The 22,550-nt window shown below is 39.8% G+C and overlaps 1 protein-coding gene across 1 annotated transcript in view; it reads right to left on the bottom strand.

Annotated features, from left to right (window-relative positions):
- Positions 1 to 22,550, bottom strand: part of LOC128701979 (RIMS-binding protein 2) — a gene marked incomplete at its 3' end in the record, with an annotated part of 174,744 nt that overhangs the window by 141,458 nt on the left and 10,736 nt on the right. The window contains 2 exon segments of the mRNA XM_070101419.1: positions 8,969 to 9,058; positions 13,017 to 13,226.

The following is a 22,550-nucleotide window of genomic DNA, read 5'->3' as shown; positions in this document are numbered from 1 at the left end:
ACAACACACTAGACAAACACCACACACTAGACAAACACCACACACTAGACAAACACCACACACTAGACAAACACCACACACTAGACAAACACCACACACTAGACAAACACCACACACTAGACAAACACCACACACTAGACAAACACCACACACTAGACAAACACAACACACTAGACAAACACCACACACTAGACAAACACCACACACTAGACAAACACCAAACCCTAAACACTTCTCCGAACATTTAGTCACGGTGTGTAGTTGAGATTTCGTCCCAGCGCCACGCCCCTCTCAGAAAATAAATCTAAAAATACACGGTGTAGAGCTAGCTCTACTCTCCCCTCTCATTCTCGTACGAGCGAGGCATGTTACTCTCACCAGCTTAAAGCCGACCACCCACTCCTACCACAAGCAATTCCTGGCTCTCTCTCTCTCTCTCTCTCTCTCTCTCTCTCTCTCATTTACCATTCTCTTCCAAAAACTGACTTGAAAAATCTTTGGGTAATTTATCCTCTTTTGTGTATGCGTGTGCGTGTAATCACCTAAATATAGTTGCAAGAGTCGAATCTCGGCTCCTGCATCCGCCTCTCTGTCAGCTGCTATTAGATTCACTTTCGTAGCTGCATGCGAATTATGTAACCTGTTCTTATAGTTAGGTTTGCATTCTGTCTATCACTTCGCCGTCCATGTTGGTCTTCTTCCTGACCAATTTAAGTCTGAAGAAGTATTTCCTAACATCTCTTCCAACTGTGATATGTACCTGAGACTCGTCTCTCAAAATGGCTCTCCCTGTCCGCCTCTCCTCACAGGTGTGTGTGTGTGTGTGTGTGTGTGTGTGTGTGTGTGTGTGTGTGTGTGTGTGTGTGTGTGTGTGTGTGTACTCACCTAATTGTACTCACCTAATTATGGTTGCAGGGGTCGAGACTTAGCTCCTGGCCCCGCCTCTTCACTGAGTGTTACTAGGTCTTCTCTCCCTACTCTATGAGCTTTATCATACCTCCTCATAAAGCTATGTATGGTTCCTGCCTGTGTGTATGTGTGCATGTGTCTGTGCATGTGTATGCATGTGTGTGCGCGTGTGTAAAAGAGCAATAACGTAGAATAAATGGAGAATAATGTAACATGGGAAATAATTTAGAATGTGGTATCGGAAAAGAGAAACAGATTTTCCATGACTCCTGACCTAAGATGGTAGGAAATAACGAGGTGGAAGATGAAAAAAAATGATAAAAGAGGGAGATAAAGACAAAAACCGATGACTTTTGTGGGTGAGTGGTCAATACTGTGTTAACCTTACACCTTTCTCTTCCTCCTCCTCCACCTCCTCTTCTTCCTTCTCTTCCTCATTTTCTTCATCTTTCCATCTTCATCTTTCCATCTTCATCTTTCCATCTTCATCCTTCCATCTTCATCCTTCCAGCTTCATCCTTCCATCTTCATCCTTCCATCTTCATCCTTCCATCTTCATCCTTCCATCTTCATCCTTCCATCTTCATCCTTCCATCTTCATCCTTCCATCTTCATCCTTCCATCTTCATCCTTCCATCTTCATCCTTCCATCTTCATCCTTCCATCTTCATCCTTCCATCTTCATCCTTCCATCTTCATCCTTCCATCTTCATCCTTCCATCTCCATCTTTGCATCTCCATCTTTTCTTAATACTCATCTTCCTGCTCCTTCTGTGTCTCATACCAACTCTCTCGGAGATGAGGACGAAAGTGAGAATGAGACTGAAGCAGAATAAGAGCAAGAATGGGAGTGAAAATAAATAAAAGTGAGATTGGAAGCGAATGGGATAATTTTGAAGTGATAAGCGTTTGAGGGGATAGGAGAGACGGTAGAAAGGAGGAGTAGAGGGGAAAAAACATGAAAAAAAGACAGCAAAAGAAAGGAGAGATCGAGAGAGTTGTAGCGAGATGTGGGAAGAAAAGAAACAGTATCAGTGAGAAGGGAGGAGTAAGAAGAGACAAGAGAGGTAGAGGAGAAATAAAAGAAAGGAGAGTATATATAATGTACCTTCCCTCTTTCTATCTCCTTACCTCCTTCCCTACCTCCTTTTCCTCCCTCCTTTCCTTCCTCTTCCTCCCATCATACCTCCCCATTCCTCCCTTACAACCTCTCCCTTCGTAACTCTCCCTCCCTCCCTTCCTTCCTTCCTCCCTCCCTCTGAACATTCACTCACATATCCCAAGACTTGTACAGATCACATCTAAGCCCAGTGCCTTTTGCAACCGCTCAAGCCTTCGTTTCATGCAGCCCCTTCAGTGTGTACCCAAATCTTGGCCTCGGAGATGTGTGTGTGTGTGTATGTGTGTGTGTGTGTGTGTAAGTTACTTTCAGAGAATGTTGATCATTAGCAGTGTGGGTCATTAACTGAGTGTTTGGGCTATGAGTAGTGTGTGTGGGTTATCAGTAGCGCGTGTGGGTTATTAGTAGTGTGTGTGGGTTATTAGTAGTGTGTGTGGGTTATTAGTAGTGTGTGTGGGTTATTAGTAGTGTGTGTGGGTTATTAGTAGTGTGTGTGTGGGTTATGAGTAGCGTGTGTGGGTCATGAGTAGTGTGTGTGGGTTATGAGTAGTGTGTGGGGGTTATGAGTAGTGTGTGTGGGTTATGAGTAGTGTGTGTGGGGGTTATGAGTAGTGTGTGTGTGTGGGTTATGAGTAGTGTGTGTGTGTGGGGGGGTTATGAGTAGTGTGTGTGTGGGTTATGAGTATGTGTGTGTGGGTTATGAGTAGTGTGTGTGTGTGGGTCATGAGTAGTGTGTGTGGGTCATGAGTAGTGTGTGTGGGTTATGAGTAGTGTGTGTGGGTTATCAGTAGTGTGTGTGGGTTATTAGTAGTGTGTGTGGGTTATTAGTAGTGTGTGTGGGTTATGAGTAGTGTGTGTGGGTTATGAGTAGTGTGTGTGGGTTATGAGTAGTGTGTGTGGGTTACTAATAGTGTGTGTGGGTTACTAATAGTGTGTGTGGGTTTTTAGTAGAGTGTTGGTTATTAGTAGGGTGTGTGGGTTATTAGTGTATGGATTATTAGTAAGTGTGCGGATTATTATTAGAGTGTGTGGATTATTATTAGAGTGTGTGGATTATTATTAGAGTGTGTGGGTGATTAGGAGGAGTGAGCTGATATTCTGAGGGAGAGAGAAAATAAAGTATGTTACTTTTTACTCCTTAGGATATCTGAGGCCCAGAAACAGCTGAGAGAGAGAGAGAGAGAGAGAGAGAGAGAGAGAGAGAGAGAGAGAGAGAGAGAGAGAAAGAAAGAGAGAAAGAAAGAGAGAGAAAGAAAGAGAGAGAAAGAAAGAGAGAGAAAGAAAGAGAGAGAAAGAAAGAGAGAGAAAGAAAGAGAGAGAAAGAAAGAGAGAGAGAAAGAGAGAAAGATAGAAAGAGAGAAAGAAAGAAAGAGAAAGAGAGAAAGAAAGAAAGAGAAAGAGAGAAAGAGAAAGAAAGAGAGAAAGAGAGAAAGCATCAGGTAGGGTAGGCTCCAAAACCTGGTGGTCCTTGGTCAAGGACAGACAAGGTTATCTACCTGATGAACTTATTCCACCTCTAAATCGACAGGATGGGACCACCTCTACTAGTAGTCAAGAGAAGGCGGACCTCTTTGCTGAACACTTTGCTACCAAAATGCAAGTTCCTGATCCAGCAAAGGACCCTCCTTGGCTAGCTGCAAGAACTGTGTCAAAACTGTCAGTGGTGACAATAAGGCAGGAGGAGGTGCATCTCCTACTTAAATCGCTTGACCAAGAAAAGGCTGTGGGCCCAGACAAGTTGAGCCCAAGATTGTTGAGAAGATGTGCAGATCAGCTAGCAGCACCTCTAACTCGCATCTTTCAGCACTGCCTAGTACAGTGTAAATGGCCCTCTCTATGGAAAGAGGCGAATGTAGTCCCTGTTCACAAAAAGAAGAGCAGAGCAGAAATCAGCAACTACAGACCAGTGTCACTCCTGTCAATCACTGGTAAGATCCTTGAAACAATAATCTCAAGACAAATGACAGAGTTTTTTGACTACCACTCACTACTTTGTGATCGTCAATATGGCTTCAGGAAAGGTTACTCTGCTGCTGATCTGTTGTTAAACCTCTCCACTAAGTGGCACCAGTCACTGGATGAATCCAAAGTCAGCTGTGTGGTAGCACTGGACATTGCTGGCGCTTTCGACCGGGTGTGGCACCAGGGCCTCTTAGCAAAACTTCAAGCACTGGGAATTGCAGGCTCTACGCTATGTCTCCTCAGTGATTACCTTCATGGTAGATCTCTAAGTGTAGTTCTCAATGGAACGGAATCAGCAAGACATCCTATTGGGGCAAGTGTTCCACAAGGAAGCGTGCTGGGTCCATTGTTATGGAATGTCTACTTCAACGACCTTCTTCATCTCATCCCAGAATCACATGCATATGCAGACGACTGTACACTGACATTCACTTATCCAAGAGAAGAAATGCCAGCTGCTCTAAGCTACATCAATCACCAGCTGAGAGCTATATCAGCTTGGGGAAATAGATGGCAAGTAACATTTGCACCTGAGAAAACGCAAATGATGATCGTCTCTAGGCACCATGATGGTAATGCTGGTGCAGTAGTAAGGATGAATGGGAGGATGTTGGCACCTGGAGAAGAAGTTGATATCCTTGGGGTGAAATTTGACTCCAAACTAACCATGAAGAACCATGTTGTAAATCTTGCAAACAAGGCAGCCAGGAAGCTTACAGCACTTCGCCGTATCTCCCATCTGCTTGACAGTAGGGGTTGCAAGATCCTGTACGAGGCACAAGTACGCTCGCACCTTGAGTATGCTCCACTTTCTTGGTTTGCCTGCCCCCCCCCCTCTCATCTGCGACTGCTTGACAGAGTAGAGAACAGAGCAAGACGTCTCATCTCTCGCCTGGACCCATCCTGGATAGATCTGTCATTTCAGCAGAGCCTTCAACATAGGAGGGATGTGGGTGGCCTTACTGTTATGTACAAGGCCAATATTGTCAAAATACCACACTTGGATCCACTTCGAGGACAGCGTGAAACAAGCTTTTATGCCACAAGACGGGCAGAAAGCAGCAACTTCACTCTGGCTGTACCCTTCTCCAGAACATCACTCCATCTGAGATCATACATACCCAGGATGACTAGAGTATGGAACACATTCGTACAGCATAATGATGTCAACGAGATAAAGTCAGTTGATCAAATGAAAATGCTGGCCCACAGATGGCTCCAACTTCATCCTGTTTCCTACTTGTATGTCTCATAACAATAAAAATGCTTTCAAATGAGCTGATGTAGGTAACAGCTCTTAGCTTGCCAATAAAGTTAGGAATCCTTAACCTGTAAATAGCTGTCAATAAAGCTAGGGATCCTTAACCTTGTCAAACCCTGTGTAAAAAAAAAAAAAGAGAGAGAAAGAGAGAAAGAAAGAAAGAGAGAAAGAGAGAGAGAGAGAGAGAGAGAGAGAGAGAGAGAGAGAGAGAGAGAGAGAGAGAGAGAGAGAGAGAGAGAGAGAGAGAGAGAGAGAGAGAGTTAAATGAAGGTGTCTGCATGTTTACATTTTTGGAGTGAGACTGACTTAAGTGCGTCGAGATATGATGATTGGAGTGGTGTGTGTGTATGTGTGTGTATGTGTGTGTGTGTGTGTATGTGTGTATGTGTGTGTGTATGTGTGTGTATGTGTGTGTGTATGTGTGTGTATGTGTGTGTATGTGTATGTGTGTATGTGTGTATGTGTGTGTGTCAGTGTATGTGTGTGTCAGTGTATGTGTGTGTCAGTGTATGTGTGTGTCAGTGTATGTGTCTGTCAGTGTGTGTGTGTCAGTGTGTGTGTGTGTGTGTGTGTGTGTGTGTGTGTGTGTGTGTGTGTGTGTGTGTGTCAGTGTGTGTGTGTCAGTGTGTGTGTGTCAGTGTGTGTGTGTCAGTGTGTGTGTGTCAGTGTGTGTGTGTGTGTGTGTGTGTGTGTGTGTGTGTCAGTGTCTCTGCCTGTGTCTCTGCCAGTGTCTCTGCCAGTGTCTCTGCCAGTGTCTCTGCCAGTGTCTCTGCCAGTGTCTCTGCCAGTGTCTCTGCCAGTGTCTCTGCCAGTGTCTCTGCCAGTGTCTCTGCCAGTGTCTCTGCCAGTGTCTCTGCCTGTGTCTCTGCCTGTGTCTCTGCCTGTGTCTCTGCCTGTGTCTCTGCCTGTGTCTCTGCCTGTGTCTCTGCCTGTGTCTCTGCCTGTGTCTCTGCCTGTGTCTCTGCCTGTGTCTCTGCCTGTGTCTCTGCCTGTGTCTCTGCCTGTGTCTCTGCCTGTGTCTCTGCCTGTGTCTCTGCCTGTGTCTCTGCCTGTGTCTCTGCCTCGCTCAGGAAACGTAACTTTTCAAATTCGTAAGGAACAGAATTTCTTTCCATACACAAATGACCATCACATAGAACACTGAATCCTATGCCAACTTTTCGGTCCTACTTGGGTTAATTGTGTACTGATCCAGTCACATTATTGTGCCCCTATATTATTCCCGAGATGCTTTTCCAAAGATTGGTTTTCAATGTGTGTTCACTAATCAACATGATTTTGGTATTTTTTAAAGAGTGTGGATACTCTTAATTGAAACCCAAGGTCCCGTGTTGTTCATTTAAGTGATGGAACTGTAATTCTTGAATCGTGGGAAGTACCTCACGGAACTTGGGTGGTACCTCACAAAACTTGGGCAACACCTCAGGAAACTTGAGTAGTACCTCATCGAAATTTTAACCACCACCTTCCTAAACACAAGCAATTTCTTTCCCTTCTGGCCTATACCCATTTAAGCTCTCTCAGTCTACTGTCAGAGTTCACTGCCATGTAACCAGCCACCTCTTACCTCTGACGGTTTCACAGCTCTGACTTCGGCACAATAGAAACTCTTCTCTGAATCTCTGTATATAGCGAGCACAAAGCCTCAGCCGAAAAGCTCCATTACAGCTATACTTCTCTACACACTCTAGGAAAACTATGTGGAGGCTTAGTTTTTCTTAGTAGACTAATTGCTTAGTTCCTATAATAAATGTTAGGTTAGAGTCTTTGTATCAGTTATATTTTAATTTTGCTGCTTTGTATTGAATAGAACTTTATTGATTTTATGGAGACCAGATATTATCCTTGGCAACTTGTTAAAGTATTTTTTAGCACTGATGACGGCCTTCTATACTCCGAAACTTTTGGAAAAACGGCACTGGTATTTGCGAATTATGAATGCCGAACAGTGAGTCTGGTACCTTATATACATATACATACATCATAGCGTAAGAATAACGTTCTGTAATGCAGCAAGTCCTCTGGTTCACACTTGGCAGATCCCCAACACCCAGTCCTTCCTACTCTAGAACCTGTGTAATATCATTTTTAAACCTACCCAAGGAGTACTCGATTCAATGAAGCTACCTGATAACTTGTTCCAGTCATCTACAAATCTATTGCCAAACCAATGCTTTCTTATGTTCTCTCTAAATCTAGATTTACCCAAATGACCTCCTGGCGAGGTCATTGTTTACAAGCATTAACCAGATATAAAAAATAAAGAAAATAATTTACGAGTTGCCCATGAAGCCTGGTTAGAATGAAAAGAATATATAAGAATGAATATATAATATACAAGAACGAATATATAAGAACGTGAAATTTTTTAAATCATTACCAATTCTTCCAAGATAACGTACACCGAGTGATGCACATATCTAAGCGTTAATCTAGCGAGAGATACACCTCTCTCTACAGCTACCAGATATACACACCTTAGTAAATACTCATTAGTTATACACGCATTATATATACACAGAGTGATGTTCACGGTTTATGCACACAAAGATATATACATCTTAGTTTATATACATAATTAGTACATAACTCAGTGCATGTATGCTGAGAGATATACACAACATTTTTTTTTTTTAAAACATCAGCCGTCTCCCCTAGATTCAGGGTGACCTGAAAAAGAAGAAACACTTTCACTGTCACTCACTCACCGTCTTACCAGAGGCACACCTACACCACACCTCAGATGCCCTTCCCATAAAATGAAATTATATTATTAATTTCGATTAAAAGTGTGATAATTTATGTATTTTAGCTATAAAAAATTCTATCAAAAAACTTGAAACCGCTCTAAATCGTCGATATATATGCAATAACATTTCAGAAATTTTTCTTAATTTTTTAATGGTCCAGCTAATCACTTTCGCTGAATTCCTTCAAGGATATTACCTTGCTCACACTCCAACAGCACATTAAAGTCATAGAAATCACTTGTTTCCACTAGCTCCAATCTAGCATGCTTACATAAGCCTGATGGATGTCCAAGCCCCTCGCATACAAAACCTTTTTTTACCCCTTCCCTCCCTGTCCTAGGACGACCCCTGTCCCTCCTTCCCTCCACTACAGATTTATACGGTCTCCAAGTCATTCTACTTTGTTCCATTCTCTCTAAATGGCCAAACCACCTCAATAGCCCCTCCTGAGGCCTCTGGGAAACTCTTAGTAATCCCGCACCTCCTATTAATCTCCAAACCACGAATTCTCTGCATAATATTCGCCCTTAGACATGATATCTCCACTGCCTCCAGCCTCTTCCTCGCTACAACGTTCAAAACCCATGCTTCACATCCATATATTACATTCACAGCCACACTATCTTTTTTTTTTTTGCATTACACTAAAATAGATGCTCATTTTTCAGTGTATTTACGGTGAGAAATACATTGTGTATTTTCAATGACAGATACCTCTCTTTCAGAATATAAACACATAGTTTACACTGACATCAAGCATTCTTGACTGGTGTTGTACAGGTGTCATGCAGCCTTAATGACCGAAATATATTTGAAAACTATAAAACGAATAATATAAGGCGATAAGGAAAATAAAACAGCGAAATGACACTGATAGCCATAAAATACAGAGGAATATACAATACCAAGAAAAATAAAACACCTTGGATAAAACAATAAGATAAACCAAAAATGACCTATACTTACATGTTGCAGTTCTTGTAACTGTTTCTGAAGGTCAGAGTTCTGGATCGTTAGTTCTGTGTTCTTCTCGATAACACGAGCCAACTGGGATTCCTTCAAGAAGAACAACTATGTTAGTGTGAGCAGAATAGAAGAACACTTCATTATGCTTAGTAATAACCAACATGGAGACAAACTCAGGAGAATAATTGATCTTAATATTTCGATCTTCTTCTGGGATCCTCTTCAACAGAATCCCAGAAGGGGGGTCGAAGTGGGTTATTACTGAGAACTGACAAGTGTTAGTTACTTTTTATTTTGATATATATATATATATATATATATATATATATATATATATATATATATATATATATATATATATATATAGCATGCAAACACACACACAAAAAAAGCTGCGGTCACAGCTTGAAGCTTTTATTCAACAATATATGTAGCGAGGAATATATCACTGGCAGGGAAAATAATATTTGCGGTATGGGAGGAAAAAATATCCTTGGCCTGTTAAATAATACTTGTGGCCTAGAAAATTATTCTCCATGTCTAAGAGAAAAAAATCCAGTAGACAAAAAAAAATAGTCGATTCCTTGAAATTTACTAAAAAAAAGTGAAAGTAAAAAAAAAATGCTGGATGTCTGGATGAGGAAACAGACAGGGAAGGTGAGGAAATAGACGGGGAAGGTGAGGAAATAGACGGGGAAGGTGAGGAAATAGACGGGGAAGGTGAGGAAATAGACGGGGAAGGTGAGGAAATAGACGGGGAAGGTGAGGAAATAGACGGGGAAGGTGAGGAAATAGACGGGGAAGGTGAGGAAATAGACGGGGAAGGTGAGGAAATAGACGGGGGAGTTGGGTAGACAGATAGGGAAAGTGGGGAAATAGATATGAAAGACCGGGAAATATATAGGCGGGAATGAGAAATAGATTGTGACGTTGGGAAGACAGAAAAAATGACAAGGCAAATGAGACGTAGAGAAGGAGACTTGGAAAAACTGATAAAAACGTATGAAGATACATAAATATGTTGATAAAAATAGAGATAAGCAGATAAAGAACTAAAGAAAAAATAACGCAAACTAAACAAGGATAGTAAAAACAAACATGCAAAACAAGAGAAAATAAAACAAAAGCCAGTCAATACATCTCAAACAAACGTGGGCGGCATGAGGTCACCTTATGTGGGTGGTGGTGGGTGGCATCCTGGGCGGCAACGAAGAGAGAGAGTTCAGAGGTCAGCACTTAGGCAATTGATTTTAAGTATAAACAGTTTTGAGACACTTTTATTATTATGAATCATTGCTACATATGTATCACAAGTTGTGGATACAGTGTATCTCACAAAGAATGTATCACGCATGAGCTGTATAGAGTCGTGTTTCACTGTGTTGAGTTTTTTGATGTTTCACTCTGAAGAGTTTTATCATGTTTTGGGTTCAGTACAACTTTATCACTCTGGGAAGAGCTTTATCAAGTCATAATTCCCAGAGTGAAGCTTTATCATGTTTCACTCTGTGTATAACTTTACTATGTTATCCTTCACTGTGAATAGATTTACTAGCCAGGTTTCACTCTGTAATGGTTTACAAGCGATGTTTCGCTGCGTAGAGGTTTACCAAGTAATGACAAAGCTCTACGCAGAGCGAAACGTTATTCCAATAAATGCTTGTCCTAAATCCTACATCTTCTCTTCAGATTTCAAATCTTTCAATCCAAAAAAAAAATTTCACATTTTGTCATCTGATTTTTAGTACTCACAAATATGCTATTACAAACAGCCCACCTAGAACAATAGTTGTAATATATATATATATATATATATATATATATATATATATATATATATATATATATATATATATATATATATATATATATATATATATATATATATATGTCGTGCCGAATATGTAAAACTGGTCAATTAGCAAGAACTCATTTAAAATTAAGTCCTTTCTAAAATTTTCTCTTATACGTTTAAAGATATTTTTTTTTCATTAATGATCATGTAAAAATTTTTAATTTTGCACCAAAAGAATCTTAGAAAACTTACCTAACTTTATTATAACAAGAACAATTTATTTTAGCCTAACCCAACTAAATATATTTTAGATTTGTTTACAATAATTTAATACTAAACAGTGAAATATATTTTTTCCGTTAGGTTCAGAATGATTTTGGCGAAATTATTGCATACACAAATTTTCACTTGTCCTATATGGCAATGGCAAGATGAGCGTTGCTATTTAAGCCAAGATCGCAAGTTCTACCTATTCGGCACGACATTATATATATATATATATATATATATATATATATATATATATATATATATATATATATATATATATATATATAATCTCGAATCATCTGATAACTCAACAATAATAATGCATATTTTTACAGACAAATCGAATCATTGTCATTCCGAGTCTATAATCGAATAGTCCAATAATTCCCAAACTTTAATCAAATAATTAAAAACGCTTCAAATCATCAAATAACGATCACTAATCATATCACTCACTAAAACACCTCCAGTCATTCAGTACCTTCTTCAGTACATTCTTCTAATCATTCACAGACATGCGAGGAGACCAACACATCATTCCGTTACGATCAAAATCTCTTTGATAATTGAGTCATTATTGTGTTAGCAATTATCGTGAGAGGTGATTAGAGGGCAATTACCCGTCCCCCCTCCGTCCCCACTGCTCGTTTGTCCTCGCTGAGTGCAGCTAATCACCCTAACTGCGCCTGATTAATATTTCTCATAATTGTATTGCCTACAGTCTATTTACTCCCTTAAATTATGACTAAGGGAACGGTGTTTTGATGCCGGTGAAGAGATCTTGATCTAAGTGAATGAGCCTAGTCTCATTCCTCACATTCCACAGGCTCTATATGATCCATGCGGGTTAACTGCTTCCCCACAATAATAATGCTAATGGAAATAATTAATGTTACTAATAATCCTAATACTAATTCTTCCATAGTACTATTACTACCACAATTACTATTGCCAGTACTTCTACCTTTGCTACCATTACTATTGTTACTACCTCTATTATTACTACTACTAGTAATAATTATTATAATAACCCAATATTTTGTCTTTAAACTTAATGATTCGCTAATATTACTAATACTGACACTACTCATTCTTCTACAGTACTTCTACTATTTTTACTACCACTACTACTGCAATTACCACAATTACTACTGTCCTACCACTACTACTGTCATTCCATTCTGTTACTATCTCTGTTACTATTATTAATATTAATATATTAACCCAGAAATTTGTATTTGAAGTTAATGATTTACTTGCAGTATTTAGCTCATTAAACAAGAGGCATTTACTGCCCTAATCTGTAAATAGAAAATTGATTTCGAGACATTTACTTAAACTCTTAATTACCTTAATTACCCATTAGAGTCGACACCAACGAGCTGTCTGCCAACGTAACGAGGAAAGCAGACAGGCAGTGAATGAATACCTAATCTGCTAGGAGAATGACTTGGTTGAGCTGGATTGTGGTAACATAATCAGCAGCTTTCGTTTATTTGTGGTAGATCGCATGATTAGTGTAATTGTGGTTCATTGCAAGATTAACTGATGACGTACAGTCACCTGTTGGGTTTGGTTTCCACTTTTTTTTCCTCTAATAGTCATTTCTTTCACTTGTAGCTAAAAGGTGTGAGTGCAAGTTATTATTGAGCTTATTTATTGATTTGCAAGGATAGCATACTGGGCTACATGTTCACTTCATTAGCTTGCAAACTCGCCTGATTGACTAACACCTTATTGACCTTACAACGTAACCTTATTAGCTTTCAGAGTAACTTGCTGACCTAAAATGGCACACTATTGAGTATGATAGACACCTTATTGACAGAAAAGATAATCTTATTGGCCTACATAGCCATAATGGACTTCAAGGTAACCTTATTGAACTAGAAAGACAATGTACTGATCTACAATGAGACCTTATGGATCTACACCCACACCTTATTAGCCAATACAATTAGCCAAACAATTTGGAAGACTCACCAGATCGTGGCAGAGTTCGTTCTTAAGTTTGAGTTTCTCCTTGAGGGTGACACACTCCAGGTCCTTCTCCTGAACGTGGCGCTGAAGGGTGTGGTGCTGGCGTGTTAATATCTCAAGCTCCTCCAGTTGTTGTCTCAGGGTACTGTTCGTTTCCTCCAGTGCCGCCAACCGCACCACGTCTGCCTCACCCGACCTTCCCCGGGACAGACCCTGTGAAAGACATAAAAAAAAGTTCTTAGACCCTGAAGGATACGGAAAAAGTTCGTCTTAGACCCTGAAGAAAACGAAAATCATCTCAGACCCTGAAGAAAACGAAGAACAAGCTTTTATTTTGAAGTTTCGCTCTTTGCAGCGAAACATCCTCACAGCAAAAGCTTTACTTTTAGTTATGTACTTTGCTGAAAGATTTGCATACGAAACAATTTTTTCCCAATAGGCAAATTGACTTATACGCATTCAAAATTCAAGAGAAAAATAATTGAGTTGTACACACACCAGCGTTTATGATCTGAAGCCGATTAAAAGAACCATTCTTTATAACATGCTTAAATATGCGGAAAGAATGACATTGAAAGAGAATAATTTCAAGGATTATGTATTAACAGTGTTATTATTACGTAGAAGTTCTGGCTAAACAGCTTTAAAAGAATGATAGTGAATGTTTTCTTCGGATCAGCCAACCTAGGCGGGAGACGGCCGATGTTGTAAAAACAATAGCAAGAATTTATTGTTCACTGTTTTCCAAAACATTTTACGACTATTAGACAAATTTTTGGATCGATATTTTCCAGATGATTATTAAATAGATGGAAGGAATTTCACTTTTTTTATTATTTTCGCCTCTTTCATAAATCGTCGGTGACGACAATCAAGGAATTCCAGAGAGACGCGTGTCTGGAAGACATTCCAGGGAGAAGAGGAATGACAGGCCGCCCGCACAAAAGGATCAGAGGAGACCACAGGCCAGACTGTTAATTGCTAGACGTCCAGCTCAATCCTCTGGTCTCTCTCAGACATGTGTTTATTGTACCATATACACCCACACATGCCTACACTCCACAGTATACATCCACATACACATCCAAATTTCCCAGATACACTGACTCCCCCCTCACATGCGATTACACTACCACAATTCTACCACAATTCTACCACACTCCAACCACACACACACACACACACACACACACACACACACACACACACACACACACACACACACACACACACACACACACACACACACACACACACACTCACACTTACACGACAGGAACTTTGTGATGAGTTGAAGAAACGATTTTAATAATTCTCAGTGAGAACAGGGGCAGCACGAGTCGAAGAGAAAGTGCTCACCAACATGTACTCGATACAAACCATACCACGGGCGGTGATTAAACTCGTGGTGAATCGTAAAACTCCAGGCCAGAGTATAAGCCACTGATTTCGTGAGACATGTACTCGATACTATCAAATGCTACGAGTCGTGACCAATTATCATCTTGGATTCTATTAGAGGGAACAAAAACACTGTCTGAACCACTAGCTAAAATCTACTATCAACCAAATAATATGTGCCTCAAAACCTATGAAAGGAAACAGACATGTATTCTACGTAAAATAACTGAGAAGATAATCAGGAGGGTGTAGGAGTAACTAAAGAATGAAGTACTTTCAAAAACAATAACCAGGAGAAGGCAAATCTTACCTCGCACACCAATTGGACTTCTGATATAAAGTAATTGAGAAAGATGGGTTGACCGCATATTCCTGATCTGCAAGAAGTCATTTAATACTGTCTCCACAAGATACTGGGACAAAACCTTAACAAGGTAGGCAGGTATAAAAATGAATAGACTTCGGTGGACCACAGTTCCTTATCGAGAAAGAAGAGACTGTACAAGGAGAGGTGACACAGTGGTGAAGAGCAACAAGTGAAGTTATGCCACGATCAACATTAGGACCAATACTGTTTGTAGTATATGCTAACGACATACTTGAAGAGATAACGTCAGATGTATTTATGTTTGCAGATGCAAAAATACTGAGGAAAATATAAAACGGTGAGGGCAAGAAAAATCTACTAATGTACCTTGGGAAGCTAGTCAGATAAGTGGATTATGGAACTCAGCCTCGACAAATGTAAAATTATGAAAACTGAGGAAGAAGCAGGACAATCGGAAAATGAGTAGATTCATGGGGCAGAGACTGTAATCCTAATCAGTGAGAAATACCTTTGAGTGAGCATGATGCCGAGCATATCGCCAGAGGAGTGCATCAACAGAATAACTTCTGCAGCCAATTACCATCCTGTAACTTTGAAAACAGCTTTGAGGACTAACAGGGTCATTCACTGCCCTATATAAGACATCAACCTCAGCATGGAATCTCTCACTTGATTAAGTATGTTAAGAAACAGGGAAACGTACAGAGGTATGCAACGAAACTAGTCCCAGAGCTATGGGAAATGAGCTATGATGAAAAGCTAAAAGAAATGAATATGGTAGGGCTCCCTGACTGCTCTGAGTCCCTGAGGAGGGAGAGATGAGGGCAACGAGGACAAGAAAATCAGCGAAGTCATGATAACGACAAACAAAATGCACAGAGGACTTCGGAAGTTAGACAACAATACACTGTTCGAGAGGCAGGACACGGTTATACTAAGCCTCATAGTCGAAAGCTAAAGGAATACACGAGTCACCGAAATGTCACGAAGTACTTCTTCAGCCTCAGGGTAATCAGGAAGTGGAAAATACTGGACAAAGAAGGTGGGTTCCATACATAGTTTTAAGTGTGAATCTCTGAATATATAGACTCAGAGGTACGTGTTTGTGTGTATATGAAGAGTGATTCGTATCTCTAAATATATACGTATACACAGAAAGGCATCTCTCAGTATATATACACAAAAAACTGAGTATTTATTATCGTATATACAATGAGTATTTATCATAGTATATACACAGTCCTGGAGTAGATCTTTCTTTCATACTATCAGCAAACAAAATAAAAAATGACAACTAAAAAATCTTAAAAACAGAAAACTTGCTTTAATACTCGAAAAGGAGAAAATGTCAGACAACAAAGGACACGACAGTTAAGGAAATGGAAGAGACTTTGATAAAAAAAGAAAATAGAAAAGTTTAAGGAAGCCAAGAGGTGTGGAAGATAGGCAGCAGCAGCACCAGTTTATAATCAATAGAGGCAGAATTTCAGTGTGATGCTCACGTTAAAAGAATGGTGGTGGTTGTTGTGGTGGTTGTTGTGGTTGTGGTGGTTGTGGTGGTGGTAGTGGTGGTGGTAGTGGTTGTGGTGGTGGTGGTTGTTGTTGTGGTGGTGGTTGTTGTGGTGGTGGTTGTTGTTGTGGTGGTTGTTGTGGTGGTGGTTGTTGTGGTGGTGGTTGTTGTGGTGGTGGTTGTTGTGGTGGTTGTTGTGGTGGTGGTTGTTGTGGTGGTGGTTGTTGTGGTGGTGGTTGTTGTGGTGGTGGTTGTTGTGGTGGTGGTTGTTGTGGTGGTGGTGGTGGTTGTTGTGGTGGTGGTTGTTGTGGTGGTGGTGGTGGTTGTTGTGGTGGTGGTTGTTGTGGTGGTTGTTGTGGTGGTGGTTGTTGTTGTGGTGGTTGTTGTGGTGGTGGTGGTTGTGGTGGTGGTGGTTGTGGTGGTGGTGGTTGTTGTGGTGGTGGTTGTTGTGGTGGTGGTTGTTGTGGTGGTGGTGGTTGTTGTGGTGGTGGTTGTTGTGGTGGTGGTTGTTGTGGTGGTGGTTGTTGTGGTGGTGGTGGTGGTTGTGGTTGTTGTTGTGGTGGTTGTTGTTGTTGTGGTGGTGGTGGCTGTGGTGGTGGTGGTTGCTGTGGTGGTAGTGGTTGTTGTAGTGATGGTAGTGGTTGTTGTAGTGATGGTAGTGGTTGTTGTAGTGATGGTAGTGGTTGTTGTAGTGATGGTAGTGGTTGTTGTAGTGATGGTAGTGGTTGTTGTAGTGATGGCAGTGGTTGTTGTAGTGATGGTGGTGGTTATGAAGGCAGTGATAGGCCCTCTACCTCGGTGTTAGTTGACTGTTGTAGGTCGCGTCTTGGAAGACCTAAGGACTTCAATAGAAACTAGCCACACTGCTTGACAATGGAAGATTCATTTGTTCTATTTGGTGTATACAAGCAAATGACAGTGTGTGTGGATGTTCGTCTCGTTTGTATAGTTTCCTTCACCGGTACTCTGGTGGAACCGGGATGTCTGCGCCACCTATGATTCAGTTTCCTAACCTCACTTGGGTGATGTGAAGGATTTAATTTCCTCTTTTCTCCTTTACCTTGTGACCTGACCAAGAAAGGAGCATTAGTTTACTCAACTTTCTGCTCCTCTCACACCTGAGTTGGCTCTCCTCTGGGATATAGTTTTTATTGGAGTGAATCTTACAAATGTTAAATTTCCGTAACAATAACATGCCGTTGGTTACCAGGACTGACTTCACAATTCTTGAGTTAGCAAAGACATGGATTTACCCATTTCTTTCACCCGTCTTTAGCCTTGACATGTCTTATTTCATGTCTCTGTTAAGATCCATAACTTTTTAACCCAACACACTGGATTTGGCTTTGGTCAACCATTCCGCGAAGGATTAAGGAAGCAGTATATTTAGGAGCAACAACTAAAAGGGATGAGAGTAACCCAGATTCTCCTGGACTGTGAAAACTTCCTACCGACCTATTTTCTGCACTGCCTTCAAGGGAGCGAGCACCACCACCTTCACTCGGGTTCCTCTTAAAGAGACAATATCAGTAGCAATGACCCCTTAAAGACCATAGAGACTAAGATAAACCTTTACGAGGTGAGCTTTCTAAGTCACGCAAATGAGGACAGTTAAAGTATATGAAGTCTATTCCAAGATAGATCATTTTCAAGCTATACGAAAGAGGTCCGACCAAAGATATTAAAATGAGGTAATGACCAAATCAGGAAGATCTCTGGTCCAGAAGTAAGGAAGAGGTTTGTCTCCCCCCCCTCCCCCCCTTCAAAAAAAAAATAAGAAACATGTCTGTCCAAAGATACAAGAGGTCTGGACCAAGAAATAAGAGATCTACCCCAAGATATAAGGAAGAGGTCTACCCCAAGATATAAGTTGTCTATCCCATAAGATAAGAATGCTTATCAATATTATTATGTACCGAGAAGTATGTTAGCAATTCACAATATGAGGATAATGGCATTTTATAGAGAAGACTTTTCGCCCATCAGATATAGGAATTGATGCAGTCCGTAATGGACGAAACGTTTCAATAATATGTCATAAATCTCTCACATCTTATTAAGGCCATGAGACATGGCCTTAGTACGGTAATACACTTCAGCTATGTCTGGCGTGTTCCACCAAGGTAGGATGACCCAAAAACGAAACACATTCACCATCGTTCTTTCAATAGAGGTTTTACACACTAAGAACCTGACACGGAAACCCTTATGCGATAGACCTGACCTTGTATATAACGAACGTTAGGTCCCTGACCGAAAAATCAACATCACAGACCTGATCCCGTTGCCAGAACGAAAGACCTGACTCCCTTATCCATGGGAGTACATAAATACATATGAGTACATGGAACTGACAGATTCCTGAGGACTTTTAGAGTCCAAACTGAGGCTGAGAACTATTTCTATCTACATTAAGAACTATTCTGTACTATCTAGGTGTATCAGGTAGAATAGTAATCTATCTGAGCCACATAAACTTCAAAGCTCAAAGAGCTGGAAAAATATTTTGAATTTGTAAAACTAATTTTCAGAATCAATTACAGCTGATTTATAGACACTTTCTAAATCTAAATTATACAGACCTCGCTCCTGGAGCTTAGAAGTCTGGGGAGAAAAAAACGAAGAAAAGTCTAACTTATAAAGTTTAATAAAATGTTGATAACTTGAAAATAACTAAACAATAAGAAATTTTCAAAAGCCACGAGGGTCTAATGAAAATTTTAGAAAGAAAATGCAGAGATATGATTAAGCAAGACATCGTTAAGCGAGACATCGTTAAGCGAGACGATTACTTGGAAGTCAGCATTTCTTCCCAATGTCTGGGTAGTTGGGAATTGTTCCAACCACAGTACTGGGACTTGTAAGTTGGGAATTGTTCCAACTAAAGTACTAGGAATCTTAAGTTAATTGTTCCATCCACGGTACTGGGACTTGTGGGTAAGTTGGGAACTGTTCCAGCCTTGATATTGTGCCTTATTCATCCTAGCTGAATATTACTCAGCGAGGAGACTAGCAATACTACTGTTGTCCCATAAAGGAAACATTCTTCACCTGTACAGTACTGACTCACCTGCCAAGAAAGAATGCAACAAATACTTACAATGGAGAATATGTAATGTAACAAGAATACAAAAAATGAACTGGCTAGACAGTTTTGTGTGTGTGTGTGTGTGTGTGTGTTCGTGTACGTACTCAGTGAATTGGGAGTGCAGATCCCCCCCACACACACCATTGTTATTAAATGTTTGAGAAGTGGGTAATTAAGTCCCTTTGAAATGAGTGAATACATACCCACCCACCCACCCTCATCCACTCACGCCCACCCACCTTTACCCAGAAACCTATTCCCTCCCACCAACGCCCACCAACCCACCACCACCCATTCGTGTGATTCCAACCACATCCACCCACCCATTTGATCTCTCTCTCTCTCTCTCTCTCTCTCTCTCTCTCTCTCTCTCTCTCTCTCTCTCACACACACACACACACACACACACACAAGGGAGAGTATTGACCTCATTGCAATAGAGGTGGGTGTGTGAAAAGAGAGAAGTGCGAGATTGAAGAGAGAAATGGGGAGGAAAAGAGAAACAATGTTGGGGAAGGGGAATGAGAAAAGGTGAGAATGAGAAAGGAGGTGGGGGAATGAGAAAGGAGGTGAGAGAATGAGAATGGAGGTGGGGGAATGAGAATGGAGGTGGGGGAATGAGAATGGAGGTGGGGGAATGAGAAAGGAGGTGGGGGAATGAGAAAGGAGGTGGGGGAATGAGAATGGAGGTGGGGGAATGAGAACTTCTTGCCGAATAGGGCAAGCGCAAATTTGTGTATGCAATATTTTCAGAAAAATCGTCCTGAACCTAATTAAAATAATATATTACATTATGTTTGTTTATTATTAAATTACGAAAAACTTATGTAAAATATATTTAGTTGGATTAGGCTAAATTAAATTGCGCTTGTTATAATAGGGTTAGGTAAGTTTCCTAAGGTTCTTTTAGTATAAAATCATTAATTTTTATATTAACATAAATGAAAAAAATATCTTCAAATGTATAAGGGAAAATTTTAGAAAGGACTTAATTTTAAACGAGTTCTTACTAACTGACCAATTTTACCTATTCGGTAAAATTGTATACAATATATATATAATTATACATGTGTATTATATATATATATATATATATATATATATATATATATATATATATAATATACATATATATATATATGTCGTGCCGAATAGGCAGAACTTGCGATCTTGGCTTAAATAGCAACGCTCATCTTGCCATATAGGACAAGTGAAAATTTGTGTATGCAATAATTTCGCCAAAATCATTCTTAACCTAACGAAAAAAATATATTTCACTGTGTTTGTTTAGTATTAAATTATTGTAAACAAATCTAAAATATATTTAGTTGGGTTAGGCTAAAATAAATTGTTCTTGTTATAATAAGGTTAGGTAAGTTTTCTAAGATTCTTTTGGTGCAAAATTATAAATTTTTACATTAACATTAATGAAAAAAATATATCTTTAAACGTATAAGAGAAAATTTTAGAAAGGACTTAATTTTAAATGAGTTCTTGCTAATTGACCAGTTTTACATATTCGGCACGACATATATATATATATATATATATATATATATATATATATATATATATATATATATATATATATATATATATATATATATATATATATATATATATATATATATATATATATATATATATATATATATATATATATATATATATATATATATATATATATATATATATATATATATATATATATATATATATATATATATATATATATATATATATATATATATATATATATATATATATATATATATATATATATATATATATATGTCTGCATTTGCATATTGGTCTGTGAATATGCATGCGTCCTTGTCTGTGTGTCTGTGTCTAGGGTTTTTGTCTGGGACCGTGTCTGCGACTGTGTCTGGGACCGTGTCTGCGACTGTGTCTGGGACCGTGTCTGCGACTGTGTCTGGGACCGTGTCTGGGACTGTGTCTGGGACCGTGTCTGCGACTGTGTCTGGGACCGTGTCTGCGACTGTGTCTGGGACCGTGTCTGCGGCTGTCTGTAAATTGTGTTAATATCTTAATACTTATCTCAATTTGTCTGTGAACATATCTGTGCCTGCTTATCCCGTGTCTGTATATATGTCTCTGTACGTGGTTATGTTTGTGTCTGTCCTGTGTCTGTCTGCCATTGTGTCTGTCCAGTGTCTGTCTACTATGCCTGTCCTGTGTCTGCCATTGTGTCTGTCTGCTATGTCTGTCCAGCGTCTGTCTGCTACTATGCCTGTCCTGTGTCTGTCTGCTACTATGTGTGTGTGTGATAGTCTGTGTATGTGTCATAGCTAGTATCTGTTTTTCTGTTTTTCGTTTCTTATCAAATAATATCGTAGAAATATGGGGTGTGAAAACTGTTTTACAATCCTGAAAAATTTCGTTCAATGAACGTTCATTTATCTATTTATCAAAGAGAGCGAGTAGATAGAGGAAGGAAGGAGGGAGGGAATGTAGAAGGGAAGAAAGTGAAGGAAATGGATAAGGGAAGAATGGAGGAAGTAAGGGAGGGTGGGATGGAGGGACGTAGAGAAGGAGAGAGAGAGTGAGGGAGTAGTCTGGCCAGGGTGTCGCCAGACACCATATCTGGCGCCAAAACTTCTACCAGACTCCAATTTTTTTCCTAAGGGAGGCCGAGACTAGGGAAAAGGGGGGGGGCTAAAGGGAGCAAAAGGGGAACCGGGGTAGTAGGAAGAACTAAAGGGCGAGAATGAGGCTTGTGGGGTGTGGCTAGGGATCTGGAGACAAACACAGACAGACACAGACAGGCAGAGACACAGACAGACACAGGCAGACAGACACAGAGAACTTTGAACTGAAAACAGAAAGAATCTTAGAAAGTGATTGTTGCTATCATTATACATTTACTATTATTAGTAGTAGTAGCAGTAGAATAGTAGTTGTATTACAGTAGTGGTAGCATAGCAATAGTATAGTAGTTGTGGTACAGTAGTAGCAGTAGTAATATAGTTGTCGTAGTAATATTGTGGTAGTAATATAGTACTTGTAGTAGTAGTAGTAGTATCATTAATGCTTTATATTATTCCTATCATAATATATATTAAAAATATGATTATGATTATTGTTGTAGCGGAGTTAAGAGATAAGATAAGATTCCTTTCGGATTTTTAACCCCGGAGGGTTAGCCACCCAGGATAACCCAAGAAAGTCAGTGCGTCATCGAGGACT

The sequence above is a fragment of the Cherax quadricarinatus genome, chromosome 77 (assembly GCF_038502225.1).
Source record: "Cherax quadricarinatus isolate ZL_2023a chromosome 77, ASM3850222v1, whole genome shotgun sequence".
NCBI classification, from domain to species: domain Eukaryota; kingdom Metazoa; phylum Arthropoda; class Malacostraca; order Decapoda; family Parastacidae; genus Cherax; species Cherax quadricarinatus.
Note: the sequence above shows the minus strand (reverse complement) of the source record. Positions and strands in the feature narration are given on the sequence as shown.